Source organism: Macaca nemestrina, chromosome 2 (genome assembly GCF_043159975.1).
Source record: "Macaca nemestrina isolate mMacNem1 chromosome 2, mMacNem.hap1, whole genome shotgun sequence".
Classification (NCBI taxonomy): Eukaryota; Metazoa; Chordata; class Mammalia; order Primates; family Cercopithecidae; genus Macaca; species Macaca nemestrina.
The window spans coordinates 9017301-9034522 of NC_092126.1; the positions used below are offsets into that span (position 1 = coordinate 9017301).

Here is a 17222-nt window from a genome sequence, read left to right on the forward strand (position 1 = left end):
TGCGAGGCAAATACTGTTCCCACTCAGCTCCAAATGTCTTTATGATGGCTCAGGGTGGGGGCACAAAAGGCGGGAGGAGTGCAGACATGCTGGATCCCAGCCTGGTCTCTTAAGAGAAAGACTAAGCAATGCACTGCTGTTTGAAGTATGCGATTTTAAAGGGCAAGAAACTCTGTGAAAAGACATCAGTTGTTCACATGGCATCCATCTGATAATCGTTTGGTTTCCAGTGGCCACTGAACACTCCTCCCAGCTCATGCTGAGCTCCATCGTACTGCGGCCTGCAGTAACTGGGGCAGGAAACATAATACATCCAGGAGGGGCACAAGCAGTAGGAGTAATGCCACACGGAGAACCTCAGCTCCGGTCCCTGTTCAGCTGCTCACTGGGATCAGAGACGAGTAGCTGAGTTTTCCCCAAGCCTTGGTTGCCTCTTCTGTGCAATGGGAATTAGACTACAGATCCCACCAACCTCCCTGGGCTGTTGAGGTTGATGAGCTCCTGGAGGTGATAAGAGCTTCGTAAAATTCTAAGTATTGGTATGAATCTGAAGCAATACTATTACAGAACATATGGCTATATGTAAGAATTCATTTCATGTCTATATTTCCAGGCATAGCAAAGGCTATGTACAGATCTCCCAGTGGACAACATGCTCAACAGCCAAGGAGGAGGGAAGCACAGAATAATTTTACCAGATTGGCCCTCAGAGATCTTTTCTCTCTGTGTCTGGTCTCTTCTGTCTCTTCTATAATAGCCTTTACAGGTTGGGCCTGGTGACTCACGCCTGTATTCCCAGCACTTTGGGAGGCTGAGGCGAGCGGATCATCTGAGGTCAGGAGTTCAAGACCAGCCTGGCCAACATGGTGAATCCTGTCTCTACTGAAAATCCCAAAATTAGCCGGGCGCACTGGTGGGCACCTGTAATCCCAGCTACATGGGAGGCTGAGGCAGGAGAATCGCTTGAACCCAGGAGGTGGAGATTGCAGTGAGCCAAGATTGCTCCACTGCACTCCAGCCTGGGCAACAGAGTGAGACTCCATCTCAAATAAAATAGCTTTTACAAATTATTCTTCTTCCTCTTCTCATTTAGCTCTACTGTCTATGAGAAATAATGTATGTTGTTATTTAGGTTAGGAAACACTGGTACGTTAGAACCCCTCTTCTGCCATTTTTCAGATGGGGATGAATGACCACACAAGTCAGCCTCCTCCCTAAACTCGGCAGGGCTGTTCTCTTACACACTGCCTGGGGCAGCAGATGGGCAGGAGGAAGTACAGGTGGCGTGGATCCTGGTCAGGTATGAACCAGAATCACCTCATGTCCAGGTCTCCCTCACAGTGGATCATGCAGATAAAAACTGGTACATAAACATGCATCACTGGGAGTAAATAGGTAGTGTCTACAAGAATCCCATATCTCAACTGCCCAGATAAACCCCTTGTCCCAGGAGTCTTTTGGGAAAGAGTTCAATGACAATGAACAGATACTGGCAGCAGTTTTTGAAGTGAACAGGTACTAAGCAGTATGAATTTCCCCTTCTCTTGAGTTCCAATAGTACACAGCACACGTCACTAGTACTACCCTGTTATAGTTTTCCTCCCCAATATGCATCTGTCTACCCTCTTTAAAGATAAGGGCCATGTCTTAAACAAGACATTCTTTTTAGGACCTAGTACACTACAATGCCAATAGTAGGTGCTCAAAAGATACCTACTTTGATGGATGGGTGGATGAGTGAAATGAATGAATGTATAAACTACTCTGTTTTCCTTCACAGCCCTACGAGGCCTCGCAGCTAGAGAGGTGACATTTCAGAGAGGGAGAAACAAAAAGCCCCTTCTGCTTTTGACAAGGGACTAAATTCAGCCCAAAGCATCTTTTTTTCTCTCTCTATTTACTCCGGACAATCTGTCCCTTATCAGATGAGCTCAAGGCTGGTTGGAAATATGCATATTTTATTTGAAAATATCTGCTTCCTCCAGTTTTGTTTTGCCACATAGACATTTGTCTGCTTTGCTGTATGTTGTGTATCAGATAGGACTCAGACAAACTGCTTTGGCTTCCTAAACTGTTTTGTTTTCTCCATTCATTTATCATTGATCTCATTTCCTTCCCTGCATCTCACTCTTATTTCCAAGTTCCAATTTTATCCGCAATGAAAGAGAACAATTTCATTGTTGCACAGGTTCACTGAGGGCTAAAAAGGGCACTGGCATGGAAGTTAGAAAGCCTAGGATCCAGTTCCCATTCTGCCACTAACAAGCAATGTGACCTTCAGAGGATCGCCTCTTCTAGCTTGGCCTCTATTTCTCCTTTGCAAAATAAAGTCTGCTCTTGACAGCCACAGAATCTAAGTGCAATACTTCGAGACTCTCTGGATACTAATCTGCTAACGTTACACCATTTTTCACATTCGTTACAGATGGGGAAGAATTCTCTTACGTTTTTGGCTTTGGTTTGAGACCCAGCGAGGGTCCTCCACTCCAGCTCCTCACCTGACTTTCTGATCCACCCCCGCCGAGAATGGCTTCATGGGCATGCAACCCGTGCAGTTACACAGGCCTGCAGGTAGACGGGCCTTGTGCTTGCTTTTGTTCTGCTGTTGTCATGTTGAAATTCTTAATAGTTCTTGAACAAGGAGCCTGGATTTTCACTTTGCACATGGCCTCACAAACCAGTCCTGCCCCTACTCTTATGCTTGTACTCCCCCAAAGCAAGAGAGAACTAAGAAAGAACCAGGAAAAGGAAAACAAGGGTGTACTTTGCCAGCCATTCATGGCAGGGAGAAGGACTCCCCACAAGGCAGAGCTTCACTTTGAAACTCCCTTCCTTACAAATACAAAGCAAAGACAAGACAAGGCGGGAGAAGGTGAAACTTGCCACAGTCTCCACCCCATCACCCTTCCCCGTCTTGCTGGATGGGAGGTCTGACTCATGCCTGGGGTGTGGCTCACCATTCCTGCTAAGCACCTGGGCCCCTCCCAGTTCACAGGGCTCAGGAGGAAGTATGGGTTACCCTGGAGTGGATGGGGAAACCATCCAGTCACCTCTCAATGTCACAGCGCTAGATGGAATCTCAGAGCAGACTCAGGCAACCATCACAGCCCACCTTCGTTAGAGAAAACACCGCGTCTGATTGGAGATGTACTGATGCCAGTTCACACCGTGAGCAGCTCCCACCTCTTCTTGGCATTAATTTTGGATTTTCTTCCCCTTTCTGCATCTTTGGGGTCCACAGGGGAAGAAGTTACTCCTCTGTCACACAAATAATAGTCTCACCCCCAGTTCAGTCACCAGCAGACTCGGATGCCCAGTATATGGTCGAATTAAATTGAAAATGACCCTGATATTTTAAAACCTCAGTAAGATGAAACTATTACCATTGAATTATTATTTTTTTCTTCCTACCTAAAATTCTTCTCCTAACAGCTTGAGTCATTTTACATGTCTCATCAGGGAAGAAATTAAAGAAGGAAGAAGAACCTTGACAAAATTTAAACATAAATGAAGAGCTAGTGATAAATTACAATGCAAATAAGATAGGCTTTTGAAATGCTGAGACATCAAAGAAAGTATGAGGGACACAAGTTAAGATAAAAGGTATTATGCATTTCTGTGTAGGCACCGAGAGTTACCTCCCTAGTTCACTAACTCCCTGGGTGTGCTTGGCAAGTGTACCTTTAGGCAAGTTTCCCTCGGGATCCTTTGGCTTCCTTGTCAACAAATTAAAGCAGTTTGGACTTGCTCAAAGTGAGGTCTCTTCTAGGGTTGCCATTCTATGCTACTAAGTATCAAACTGTTATCACCTTCGTGTCAGTGTCCCAGCTTAAGGAGTGATTTTTAAAGTAAGATTGCACTCTAGAACCTAAGTTGGCATGGCAACGTAATGAAAACAATGGAACAGCTCAATTCACAAACTTGAGTTCTGACCATAGGAGTTGAACCAGAGAGGAGGTCCCTATGGCACTCACCCATCAGTACAGTCCCTTGAATTCCCATCTGAAGACATTGAATGCTCTGTTCTCTTAGAATGTGAAGTTTAAAGGGAAATGGTGGACTCTAAGGCCAAGGCCGTATTATTGAGGGTCTGGAATGCTTAGCTAAGAAGTTTATGTTTAATTTTCATCTTTGTTATGTTGTTGGGGACTCTCCTCAGTGATTCTGTCTTGACATTTGATGATTTCTTTTGAACTGGACTGCTCTCTGGGTTTCCAGAGAGCCCAGATCACCTGGGGAGAGGGAGGGAATCTTCCTTTTGTCTGTCTTAGTCCCTGACCAGTTACAGCCCTGCTTCTGTTCCTGTAGCCTAAGGGATTTTCCATATGGGTAACACTCAGTGGCCACCTGAATCACACTGTGAGCCGTTTCCACCTCTTGGCAGTAATTCTGGATTATTTCCCCCTTTCTCCATCTTTGGGGTCCACAGGGGAAAAACTTACTCCACTGTCAAATAATAGTTGTACCCCCAATGCAGTGACCAGCCTGAATCAAAGACAGGCCCAGAGTCCAGGGCTCCAGTATCAGCGTGGATCTTTATGCCAGGGCATCCTTTAGTGTCCAGAAAGAGCCTCTCACCCCAAAGACAGCATTTGATGCGCAGGTCCCTGGACACCTGCCTGAGAACCTCATATTAACAAATGTACATGCCCAGGCCCCTTGATTTACTGCATTAGAATCTCTGGGGGGTAGGCCTAGGAATCTCCAAGTCAACAAGCCTTGCCAGATGGCTGTTATGCACATAAAAGTTTGAGAACCAGAGTGTTACAGTTTCTCCATCTACCGTGACAGTCATTTAGAAAACTCCAACCCAGAATAGACCGTACAAAAGCTCAGGGGCAAGAACCTGTAGGGTGAATCAATCTTGCTGTACGGAAATGGCAGTAAAACCTGTGTGTCTGGAACATTGGGCGGCAGGCAAAGTGGAGGGTGTGGTAAGGTTAGAAGGCAAGTAATTTGTCCATGCATGACCCGCGATTCTTTCATTTTTACGTTGCTCCTCACTGTGTGATATAAACGTTCCTGGGTAAACTCTAAGTTTCAATACCCTCCATCCCAAATTCTCATAGCTGGATATCTGTACTCTGCTGACTTACTACAGGTAAAAGAGCTTCTTGCTTAACAACAGTAATAAGGGTAAAATGCACAGAGATGGGGGCTGTAGCTAACTACATTGTACAAAGGCCCAGAAAAGAGAAATCCTGAAAGCTTTTGTGAAGGAAAGGAGTTCAGCAAAGCCCATGCCCATTTCCAGGGACACTCTGCCACAGGAAGGGTGAGGACAAGCTCCAGCTCCTCAGAGTTTTCTTAAAGCACGTTTGGGACCCCAGGGGACATGGGAGCTGTGGAGGGAACCTGCCACACAACATGCCATATCCGTTTTCAGAGGGTGTCAACACCCTCCTTCCCACACCTGCTGTTCCCAAATATCACAACCTGATTTTTTTCTCCAACCTCCTGTCTTGATGATGATGATTAAATATTCATGGAATGCTGCGATGCCAGCATACTTTGTGAAATTTCAGATACCTTTTTTTTTTAAAAAAAGGGAAGCTTTTATATATATTTTTAGCTTATTTCAATTTTGAAAAGAGGTAAAAATAATAACAAATGCAATGACTAGAAAAGTAGATAATGAACAAAGAAGCTAGTATCCTAGGTTTTCACAATCGTGTTTTAAGCCAAAAAGTGTCCCACTCTAAGAAAAAAAGTAGGGTCCAGGCTTGGTGGCTCATGCCTGTAACCCAGCACTTTGGGAGACCGAGGTGGGTAGATCACCTGAGATCAGGAGTTCAAGACTACCCTGGCCAACATGGTGAAACCCCATCTCTGCAAAAATACAAAAATTAGCCAGGCATGGTGGTGGGCGCCTGTAATCCCAGCTACTCAGGAGGCTGAGGCAGGAGAATCGCTTGAACCTGGAAGGTGGAGGTTGCGATGAGTGGAGATCATGTCACTGCGCTCCAGCCTGAGCGACAGAGAGATACTCTGCCTAAAAAAGAAAAATAAAAGAAAGAGAAAAGAAAAAGAGCAAAACTCAGAATTTATGAAACAAAGACATGAAGGAACAATTGTTCACCATATAAAAAAATCTTCTCTTTTACCATGAGTTCCATGTAAGTAGCAAAGTTCCCAAATTCATGCAAAATACAAGTAAATGTATGTAGATATCTATGTCTTATTTATTTGTTTATTATGCAAAAAGTTTACCTTATTTGAAAAAAAAAATGCATATTTTTTGAGAACCAAAGATGATTAGCTAAAAGTATCATCTTATCCACTTGTTTTCAGAATGAGTCTCAGCGGGGGTCCCACCAATGTGCATCAGGGACTGCCCTGCTAGACAAGCAGGGCCAAGAGGGTAGAGCCAAAGGGTGCTCACTCCAGCCCAACCCCGGCAACCCCACTGCTATTCAGGAATATATTGTAGGTACCTGTAAAGTCGTGGAGAAGCCCTAATGGCACACATAGAAGCCTAATTCCTTAATTTTACATTCTGGGAAACTAAGGCACAGAGGAACGTGACTGCTGCAAATTTCCTTTTCACTGGAACTTGTTGCCCCATAAAAGTCATCATTTTATTAAAGAAGCAGGTTTATCGCCTATGAATGTTAGGGTTTTAAGCCTAAAACTGGCAAATCATCACAATAACCAAAACAATTGGCTATAACAAACTTGACATTTTTAAAGGTCTTCAGATTAGCTGGCCTGTGTCAGAGTTGATCACAGTTCTGTCTTGAATCATAACACAAATAACTTGAGCTAACACATACCAAAATTGTATTGAAAATACTAACTAAAGCAAGGTGTTATCAAGATGAATCAATGCCTCAGACAGAAATAGTCAGAGAAAAAATTAAGAATCCCATTTTTTTTGTTTTGTTTCATTTTTTGAGATGGAGCTTCTCTCTTGTTGCCCAGGCTGCAGTGCAATGGCACCATCTTGGCTCACTGCAACTTCCACCTCCTGGGTTCAAGCGATTCTCCTGCCTCAGCCTGCCTAGTAGCTGAGATTATAGGCACCCGCCACCATGTCTGGCTAATTTTTTGTATTTTTAGTAGAGACGGAGTTTCACCATGTTGGCCAGGCGTGTCTCGAACTCCCGACCTCAGGTCATCCACCCGCCTGGGCCTCCCAAAGAGCTGGGATTATAGGCGTGAGCCACCACGCCCGGCCTAAGAACCCCATGTTAAATCAACTTGCATCTTAAATTTATTTCTAATTATTTAGCAAATACTTATGCAGTGCTTATCATGTGCCAGAAACTGCCATAAACCCCTTATAAATATTAATCACTTAGTTTCTACAACAACCCTCTAATGAAGGTACTATATATTACTGAAATTTTATAGGTGGGAAAATTGGGCACAGGGAGAGATCTGGTTCTCTCTCCGAATTTCCCCACTTGTATCTTATGTCTAGAATAACCTGGATTAATCTGTTTTTGAATGATCCCCTAGGGGTTTCTACCTCTGTCTTTAGCTTTACTGTCCTTTTAATTTGGAACATGAAATGCTGTTTTTCTCTCTCTTCCATACCAGCCATCAAAGACCCACATGTTATTATCTGGCTGTTACTAGAGCCAGATGTAAACCCCACCACTTCCAAATTTTGATAGCAACTCATTGTATCTTCGTTGTCATATTACTTACCCTCCTCCTCAAAAAAGGCTTTCAATGTTTCCTCATTGCAAATCAAACTGAGTACAAAATTATTATCCTGTCATTAAAGACTTGTAACAATAATGTTTCATCCTTATTCCCCATTGTTTCTTTTTGCATATCATATTCTCCAGCCAAACTAAACCATCAGCATTTCCCAAATATGTCTCACAAGCTGCCACACCCCTGCTTTTGTTAGAATGGTCCTTCTTTGGCCAGGTGCGATGGCTCACGCCTGTAATCCCAGCACTTTGGGAGGCCGAGGCGGGTGGATCACGAGGTCAGGAGATCAAGACCAACCTGGCCAAGATGGTGAAATCCTCTCTGTACTAAAAACTACAAAAAAAATTAGCCGGGCATGGTGGCAGGTGCCTGTGATCCCAGCTACTCGAGAGGCTGGGGCAGGAGAATCACTTGAACCCGGGCAGCAGAGGTTGCAATGAGCCAAGATCACGCCACTGCACTCCAGCCTGGGTGGAGAGAGTGAGACTCCATCTCAAAAAAGAAAGAAAGAATGAAAGAAAGAAAGAAAGAGAGAGAGAGAGAGAGAGAGAGAAAGAGAGAAAGAGAGAAAGAGAGAAAGAAGAGAGAGAGAAAGAGAGAAAGAGAAAGAGAGAGAGAGAGAGAAAGAAAGAAAGAAAATTACCTCTTCCTAGAGTCCTTCCCCATCACCTCCACATAGAGAAAGTTTTCACAGCCTCAAATATTCTGTTCTAAAGTTACCTCCTCCATGAAGCTCTCTCCATTTCTCTTCACACCTCCACCATTCAGAAGCTACCTGCCTTCATCTTGACCCTCCATATCCTTTTACCTTTTTCACAGCACATGCACTATCTGCCTTACAATATAGTTATTTCTAGATTATTGTCATTCCCTGATTAATCTGAGAGCTCTTTGACAGCAAGAGCTGTCACATTAGTCACTGAAAGTACCATTACTGCTGGCATGTAATAGATATTTAATAAACATTTCATAGAATGATATAAAATGAAGTGGATAAAGAGTGAAAAAATGGATAAAGGTGTAGGCACAATTATTTTCTTTAGAACCTACTGCCAGGCTTTTGGGCCTGGGGCATGGTATATTTTGTACAGGTTTTGCACCCAGGAAAGGTAGTTGCTGAGAATGGTAAGGCAATGTGGACGAGAAGAACAAAACAGAAGAACTTACTACTTATTAAGCTAGGAGGCAATAAGCACTCTAATATGCATGTAATATATTTGAATCTTTTGGTTTTTACAATATTTCTCCATTTATGGCAGAAGAAACTGAGGAGAAACAAGTGAATAACTTGCCCCAAGGCCACAGAGATAGTCCAGTTCTGAAGCTCCTTTCCATGACATACTGCTTCCATAACAAAAGAAAAATGAGAGAGGCCATGCCTGTTCCCTCCAGCCCTCGCCCCCATGATAATTCTATACTCGATTACCTCTGCAGTTGTGTGTAATAAAAGACAATAAACAATGTATGCTAACACTTCCTAAATGCCTATCACGTAACAGTGAATTAACAGGTACTTCACATCATCCTAAATTCTCCTGATCATCCCAGGAGGCGGCCATTACGATTCTTATTACAAGGAAGGAATACAATGAAGTTCTGTGTCCAGGCCATGCCACAGGGCAAAGCCAAAAATCCAATCCAGGCCATTATGAGGTACCCTTTCAATTTTGCCTCATTGCCTCTTCTCCACAGATCCTAGCCATAAGTGGCATATAAGAGATTCTCAACAGCAACAACAACGACAAAAAAATAAAGAAAGAAAGAATGAATGAATTCATTACTACCTTGAATATGAAGAACACGCTAAGTATTTTCCGTGTGATGATCTAAATTTTCATCCCCCAGAGAAGAGTATCCTTGGAAACAGGTCTGGCAGGAAAACAGGGTGGGGCAAGGCCAGCATTCCAACACTCCCCTCTGAGCTTTTGCCTTTCCCTGGAGTGCTTTGATTTTGATTCCTGTTGCCACCACCAAGCCTAGTCCCTATCTCCCTGGGTTGGGGAGTTGGGTTGGGGAGGATGAGAGAGAAACACTATCTCTCCTTTCTTCTGAGCTCGAGGTAAACATAATCTTTTTCCTTGTTTTCTTTTGCACAACTGAGACAGGCTGACACATTCAAAATGAAATTTACTAAATGCTGAGAAAAACCTAAATGGAAGTAAAGAAAATTACAACAGCACAAAATAGATGACTGATCCCGAGACTTCTAATTAAAGTGGAGGAGGGATTTACTAAGCACCAAATTTTATCACATCTTTCCCCAGCCAAAAATTATCTTAAATCATCTAAATCACTTGCAGAGGGTTCTTCCCTCCTCACTGCCATGTGAGATCATCTTCCCACTGTGAAGAAGAAATCACCCAATCAAATCTCTAGTCAACCCGACAATTGACTGGGATCTTTTCATTCATTCCACGTTTCTCCTTCAGAAGAGTCAACTGAGGACCCTTCCTCCCAGAGGTGCTGACATCCTTAAGCTTCGAGGAGGGCTGCAACCCATCTCAGTTCAGGCTAACAGCTCTGCCCACTTCCTCTTTAGCATTCAGTTGATGCCCCCCCGACCACCCACACACCATCCACCATACAGGCCTTCCTTTGGAATTTGAATTTTAGGATTTATTATGAGATTAATCATAGAGTGACAATCTCTGAGAAGGCCACCCCCTCACACACACACTTCTTTGAAATGCTTGTGAAAACTGATGACAGTGGATCTTTGCAGCACACACACACACACACACACACACACAAACACATAAATACTCCATCAAAGCATCATCTACCTCAAAAACATTCACCCCAGGACTGTGCATATGAATCTGCAGTGCCTGAAATAGGAAACAGGTGCCCAACTTCTCATTTCCCATTCCACACTGCACTCCTAATACCAAGAACAACATGCCAGAGAATTAAACCACGCCAGCCACTGAAATCAGATCATTCCAGTTTGGGACTCATGGCTGACTTCAGATTGCTAGTAATAACAAGAACACAAAATTAACAACATCAGTATGAACAAACATTGCTGCTTTAGATAGTGCTGTACTCTATAGTTTATATGGGAGTTGTACAAGATCATAAGGACAGGGGATATGACTGTCCTTCCCTCTTCCCAACCAACTCCTTCAGAATCATCTCTCACTTTCGCCTCAATTATCTGTCTCTTATCATCTTGACATAACATGCTAGTTTATGCATCTTTGCCATTACCTATCTTATTCCCTGTACCTGACATGCCACCTCCACTTGGTAGGATATGCCACACACCTGAGACCTCTTCCTTGTGAAACCTGTCATAATTCCCAGAGTTGGGTCTGCTCTTGCATTTCTCTTCATTTTAAAACCTGAAAAAAATAATTTTTTATGTGTATGGCTTAAATGAATTATAATGTTAAACTTTTTACAAGTTTATTATGATTTAGCATTGAAACAAAAAGTTGTGAAAACAAAATGGCACAAACCCAGGGCAGCAGGGTGTACATGTAGTGTGAGAGGAACACACCTTCATGATCATAGTTACCACTGCCTGCTACTCCAAAGAAAATCCTGGAGACAGCAAATGTCACTTTTTCAACAGCTTTCAAAATAATTCTTCTTAAGAGGAAAATTGCCTTTGTCTGGGGCAAAAAGACAAAAAAAAAAAAAAAAAAAAAAAACAAAACTTGATGAGCTCTTTGGATAGAAAAGTAGAAAAGGTACTTTTGAGGACAGCTTCAGACAAGTAGGCAAAACAACAGTGGTAAAATGAGAGCAATTTTGTTTTAGACCTCGGATGAGGGAGTGCAAAAGGAAAACAGAGCTATGAAGTGAAGGAAGGAAACAGAACCCAAGATGAAGACAAACTGAACAAGATGGGCTGGGGACGGTGAAACTCCAGAGTCATGGAAAGGCTGAAGGAAATTTCAAGAACAGTGATGTCTGTTCTTCCCATTGCAATTTTTTTTTTTTTTTTTTTTTTTAAGATGGAGTCTTTCTTTGTCGCCCGGGCTGGAGTGCAGTGGTGCGATCTCAGCTCCCTGCAGCCTCAGCCTCCTGGGTTCCAGCGATTCTCCTGCCTCAACCTCCTGGGTAGCTGGGATTACAGGCACACACCACTATGCCTGGGCAATTTCTGTATTTTTAGTAGAGATGGAGTTTCGCCATGTTGGCCAGGCTAGACTCGAACTCCTGATCTCAGGTGATCTGCCCGCCTTGCCCTCCCAAAATGCTGGTATTACAGGTGTGAGCCACTGCACCCGGCCCCATTGCAAGGTTTTAAAATGCTTTAGATCCCTCAACCTTCAGTTCCCCCAGCTGCATAAGGAGAATAATAGTGAAACCTAGTCCACAGGACTGTGTGGGGCACTAAGTAAGTGAAGCAGGGTAAGAGCAGTTCAAAAGCCAGGAAATAATGATGGTTTCTATTTCCTGTCATAATTGGTTTCAGGGGTCCTCCAATGGTAAGTGACTATGATGTCAACATTCAGTATCTTTTTGACTGTAAAAGATTTGGCCAGAATCTTTGTTTGATAAATGTGCCTCCCTGAGAAGCAAAAGAATGATGCAACATATATAAAGTCCCACAGTAAATAACATCCTAACAGGACGCACTTGCTAAATGCACCTGCTTATTTATTTAAGCCTTCATTTGTCTCTACAACATACATTGTATAATACTCAGTACCAGTCGTTCAGTCTTGTGCTATTAGACAGGCCAGATTTGCTACAGCCAGAAGGAGAAGGAAGGAGGGAGTCGTAATAACTCCTGTCACATGGATCCTGCAGGTCCCAACTCATCAGCGTGGCCTAGGAAGGAGGACAGAGAGGGCATTCATACCACAGTTTTGCCATCCTCCTGGGAGGCAACAGCATGGTGTTCTGTTTTGTGTTTTATTTTCATGGAAACTTCCTTCAAGAGGGTCAAGGATGCTTGCTACACTCCCTTAACAGATTAATCGCTTCCTTCTTTGCTTTTGCTGTTCTTCCTTGTCTTTCGCCAAAAGCATCATTAGGCAAACCAGAACAGAAGGTGGCCGGAACCTGGCCTGTGTGTCTGCCTCACAGAGCTCCAAGTCAGAAGGAGAGTGCCCCTCACTGAGCTCCTGGCATTCGATGTTCAGTCTGGAAAGGAAGCGTGACCATCTGCCTTGGACTCTGTCGAATGGAGCCTGTCCTCACTGCTCAGTCCCGTGGACATGTGAGTCATTGGCCACTTGGAATAGAAGTAAGGTCTCTAACTGCATCCTGAGCAATGACAGGTCTGGGGTCAGAATAAAGACCAATAGGACAGCAGGGAAAAGAAGGCAGAAGAAGTAGGTCAGTGCCTGCTCCTCAGGACCTGAGACAGAACAGTGCTGAGACCTGGATGGCTTAATGCTCGATCAAGCTTCTCTCTAAGACGCATAACAAATAGCAAGGAGAAGCAGCCCCAAGAGAGCTCTTTGAAAACACTGGCTCTAGCACACTCAATTTACAGACAGGGAAGCTGAGGCTCAAAAAGAGAGAGTGACAGCAGGTGAACAGCAAAGCCAGTCAAAATCAGGTGCTCCAACTCCCTGGCATAGCTTCTTTGACTACAATAGTATGACTTTTGTCACTGGCTGAGGATAACCAAAGCAGTACTATGGTCGTTGGTGACTGTTTCAGTGATTATCAGTTTAAGGAATCAATTTCTCAGCCTGAGGACCCCAGTGACAGACCATTAACAAGCCTCCAGATAATACAGCTTACATCAAAACAACTTTTATTTCCTAGACATTTTCTCAGCTGTGCCTTAAAATAAGAAATATATGTCTAATTTCATCGAGCTCTGTGCTGCCTGCTACCATCAAAGAACAACGAGGAAATACTGATAGATAGAGGCTGCAAAGAGGGTGTAAAATTAGGGGAAGAATGATGACAGTGGACGTACCCATCTGACCAGCCAAGCGGGTACATCTCCCGTGAATTTTGTCCTGGTTTAGCCTCTTAGCATAGCCAGAGCAGAGCAGAAAGGGTATCGCCAGGGGCTTGGACTTAAAGCCACCCCAAACAGGTCTTCACCAGTAAAAGGCACTCCGTCCTTCCAGCTGCTCTTCACAAACTTGTAATGTTATCCTTGACTCTCTCTGCATCTCATCCATGGGTAAACATCACTGACCCTAACTCCAAAAGCCACGTGTTTGTTTTCTTTTGCTGCTGGAACAAATCACTCCAAACACAGGGGTTTAACACAATGTAATTTTTTTTATCTTAGAGTTCTGGAGGTCGGGCATCTGTAGGGCTGTGTTCCTTCTAGAGGGTCTAAGAAAAAAACTTTTTCTTTGATTTTTTCGGCTTCTAGAAGCTGACTACATTCTTTGGCTCCTGGCTCCTTCTTCAGTCATCAAAGCCAGAAGCAAGCATAGCACCTTTTCTGTCTCTGTTTCTTCCATCTTCACATCACCTTCTCTCTTTCTTTTTCCTTTCCAGCTTTGTTGAGTTACAATTGATAAACAAACATTGTATGTATTTAAGGTGTACAGCGTGATGTTTTCATATAGGTATGCTATGTGAAATGATTACCACAATAAAGCTAATTAACATATCATCACTTCTCATAGTTACTTTTTGTTTGGTGGTAAGACTATTATCTACTCTCTTAGCTAATTTCAAGTATACAATACAGTATTATTAACTATAGTCACCATGCAGTACATGAGACCTCCGAATTTATTCGTCCTGCATAACTAAAACTTTGTGCTCTGACCAACATCTCCCCATTTCCCTCACCCCCCAACCCCTGCTAACCAAATTCTACACTCTGTTTCTTCTAGTTCAATTTTTTAAAGATTTTACACATAAATGAGATCAGGCAGTATTTGTCTTTCTGTGCAAGGCTTATTCCACTTAGCATAATGTCCTCTGTGTTCATCTACGTTGTTACAAATGACAGGATTTTATTCTTTTTTAAGACTCGATAACATTCCATTTTCTCTATCCATTTATCTATCAACGAACGCTTTCACTGTGGCCATATCCTTGACCCTTGCCACTTCCATACCTGGCTTCTATGAATAATCACCTTCTCTGTTTCTAACTCTGCTTGTTTTTTCTTATAAGGACCCTTATGATTATGTTGGGACCACATGGATAATCCAGAACAATCTCCCCATCTCAAGATCTTTAAACACATCTGCAAAGTCTCTGCCATATCAAGTTTCAGGAATTAGGACACAGACATGTTAGGGGCCATTCTTCAGCCTGCAACGTAGCAACAATACTATTTTTCAGTACCTCCACAGCTGCCACCCTAATCCCAGACTCTATTACCACTTACTTAATTTATCGCAGAAACTTCCTCACCAGTTTTTCTGCTTCTGTCCATCCTTCTACCCTCTGAAGTGTAATTCCAATAATGTCAATCCCCTCCTCAAAACATTGTATGGGCTCCAAGACCCCCATGGTCCAGCCCCAGCCACCTCCTGGTTTTTCCTTCTGCTGCTCCCCCTGGCTCCCTCTCCCCTAACCGTATTAGCCTCCACGTGGGTCCCTGAGCTTACCAGTTGCATGCAGGCCTCAGGGCATCTTGCACCTGCTGTTCGCTCTGCCCAGGACATTTTCACAGACAGTCACATAGCTCATTCCCTTACTTCCTTCAGGTCTTTGCTCAAATGTCACTGTTTTAGCAGGAACTACTTTGACTGTCCTACTTAAAATGGAAACATCTCCATAATATAGCCACCACACCCAACCCACTCACCTTCCCTGATTCATTTTTTCTTTCTAATATTTGTCACCGTCTGATATACTATGTGTTTTATTTACCTATTATTTTTTGTCTCAACACCCTCTCACCCTACCCACATCACATAGAAATGTACACTGCAGGCCAGGCATGGTGGCTCACGCTTGTAATCCCAGCATTTTGGGAGGCCGAGGTGGGTGGATCACCTGAGGTCAGGAGTTTGAGACCAGCCTGGCCAACATAGTGAAACCCCGTCTCTACTGAAAACACAACAAATTAGCCAGGCATTGTGGTGGGAACCTGTAATCCCAGCTACTTGGGAAGCTAAGGCAGGAGAATTGCTTGAACCTGGGAGGTGGAGGTTGCAGTGAGCCAGGATCCCACCACTGCACTCCAGCCTGGGCGACAGTGAGAGACTCCACGTCAAAAAAAAAAAAAAAAAAAAAATGTACACTGCATGAGGCCACGGATTTTTGCCTATTTTGCTCAGTGCTGAATCCCTAGGACCTAGAATAAGGCTTAGCCCATAGCAGACACTCTACAAATAATTGGCAAATGAATGAACTTAATCTCTCTGAATCAATGAATAAAATTACTTCTCTGAGTCTCAGTTTTTATAATCGTAAAATAAGGGTAGTAATCTTCATTTTGCCAGCTTTTCAGGAGATACGCTGGCTTTTCTCAGGTTTTGTTCTTCAGCATCAAACTCCTTTTCCAATTGCTGAAGAATATCGCATGATGTGAGTTATTGGTGAGCTGCAACGCCTTCCTTCCTTCCTTCCAAGAAACAAGCAGCTGTCTCATCCTCTCTCCACTTCCAAGCATGCTAGTGATAAATGTGTGCTCTACGTTTGGCCAATCAGGTGTTTCTACCCAAAGGGCTGGCTTTGGAGAGATGATGAGAATTCATTTAGAGTGGCTGCGATGACGTCCAGTGGCATCCAATCATAATGCTGTCCTGGCCAGGCAATTATTGCTTAAAACTCCTCACTGTATTGGCAGTCTTCTGAGACTCTGAAAGGACACAAAGATAGATGTGTACCCGCCCCCCCCCGCCCGCTACACCCTTTGTTCTGCTCTCTAATCTTTGCACATACCAGAGATTTCGTAAGTTCTGTGAGTACCTGTTTTTCTGCACGTACCAGAGATTTTATAAGTTCTGAGGCAAGGTCACAAGATGTGTTTAAGTAAGATAAACTCTTGCTGCCATAAACCTGCTCTCCCGCCTCAAAGGTTGAACTGATATATCAGAAATGGCGGGAACCAATCATAGTTAGCCAAATCGCCTTGTTCAAACACTAGCCAATCATATATCTGATTTGTATAATAACTCTATGCCCACTTTTCTTAGACTATATAACACTGCTTGGAGCTCTCCTGCCCGTCTCGTTTCACGAGCAAGTGAGAGTTCCAGGTTCGAACCTGTAATAAAGATCCTTACTGCTTAGCTTTGACTCTGGACTCTGGTGGTCTTCTTCGGGGAATAAACGGTCTGGGCATAACAACTCGGTCCTCTTAGTCCTCTAAGATTGCCTTGTCTTCTGCCCATGGTCCAGATGTGGTCCTTTTGTCTTGCAGATCAGTCAGTCCTCTATTCCTTCCAACCAGTTCTGCTTTTTGCCTACACTAGCCAGAGTTTCTGTCTTGTAGCAGACTCTCTGTAGCAGACTCAAGGAAGCCTGTAGCAGATGCTGCTGATACTCCACCCAGATCGCATTTGCCAGCTGGATACCCATCTCCCTGCCATGGCAGGTGCTGCAGCTAACAGTTTCCACACTTGATCTAGGAAGAATTACCTGGGACTGACGGGAGCTGCCTCACCCGAGACACTTGGGGAGTGACAACGCCCCTCACCCCAAACATCCAATGCTGA

At 43.7% G+C, this 17222-nt stretch overlaps 1 protein-coding gene across 7 annotated transcripts in view; it reads right to left on the minus strand.

Annotated features, from left to right (window-relative positions):
* LOC105470876 (tumor protein p63 regulated 1) overlaps positions 1 to 17222 on the minus strand; it is a 233349-nt gene that overhangs the window by 163744 nt on the left and 52383 nt on the right. For 3 of the 7 annotated variants that reach the window (XM_011723149.3, XM_071090670.1, XM_011723153.3), the window contains exon 1: positions 3682 to 3870. The exons of 3 other annotated variants lie outside the window; for them this stretch is intronic. The gene's annotated coding sequence lies outside the window, so the exon portion shown is untranslated. Of the gene's footprint in view, positions 1 to 3681; positions 3872 to 17222 lie in introns of those variants that run through there. One more of the 7 variants, XM_011723155.3, reaches the window with a different exon arrangement.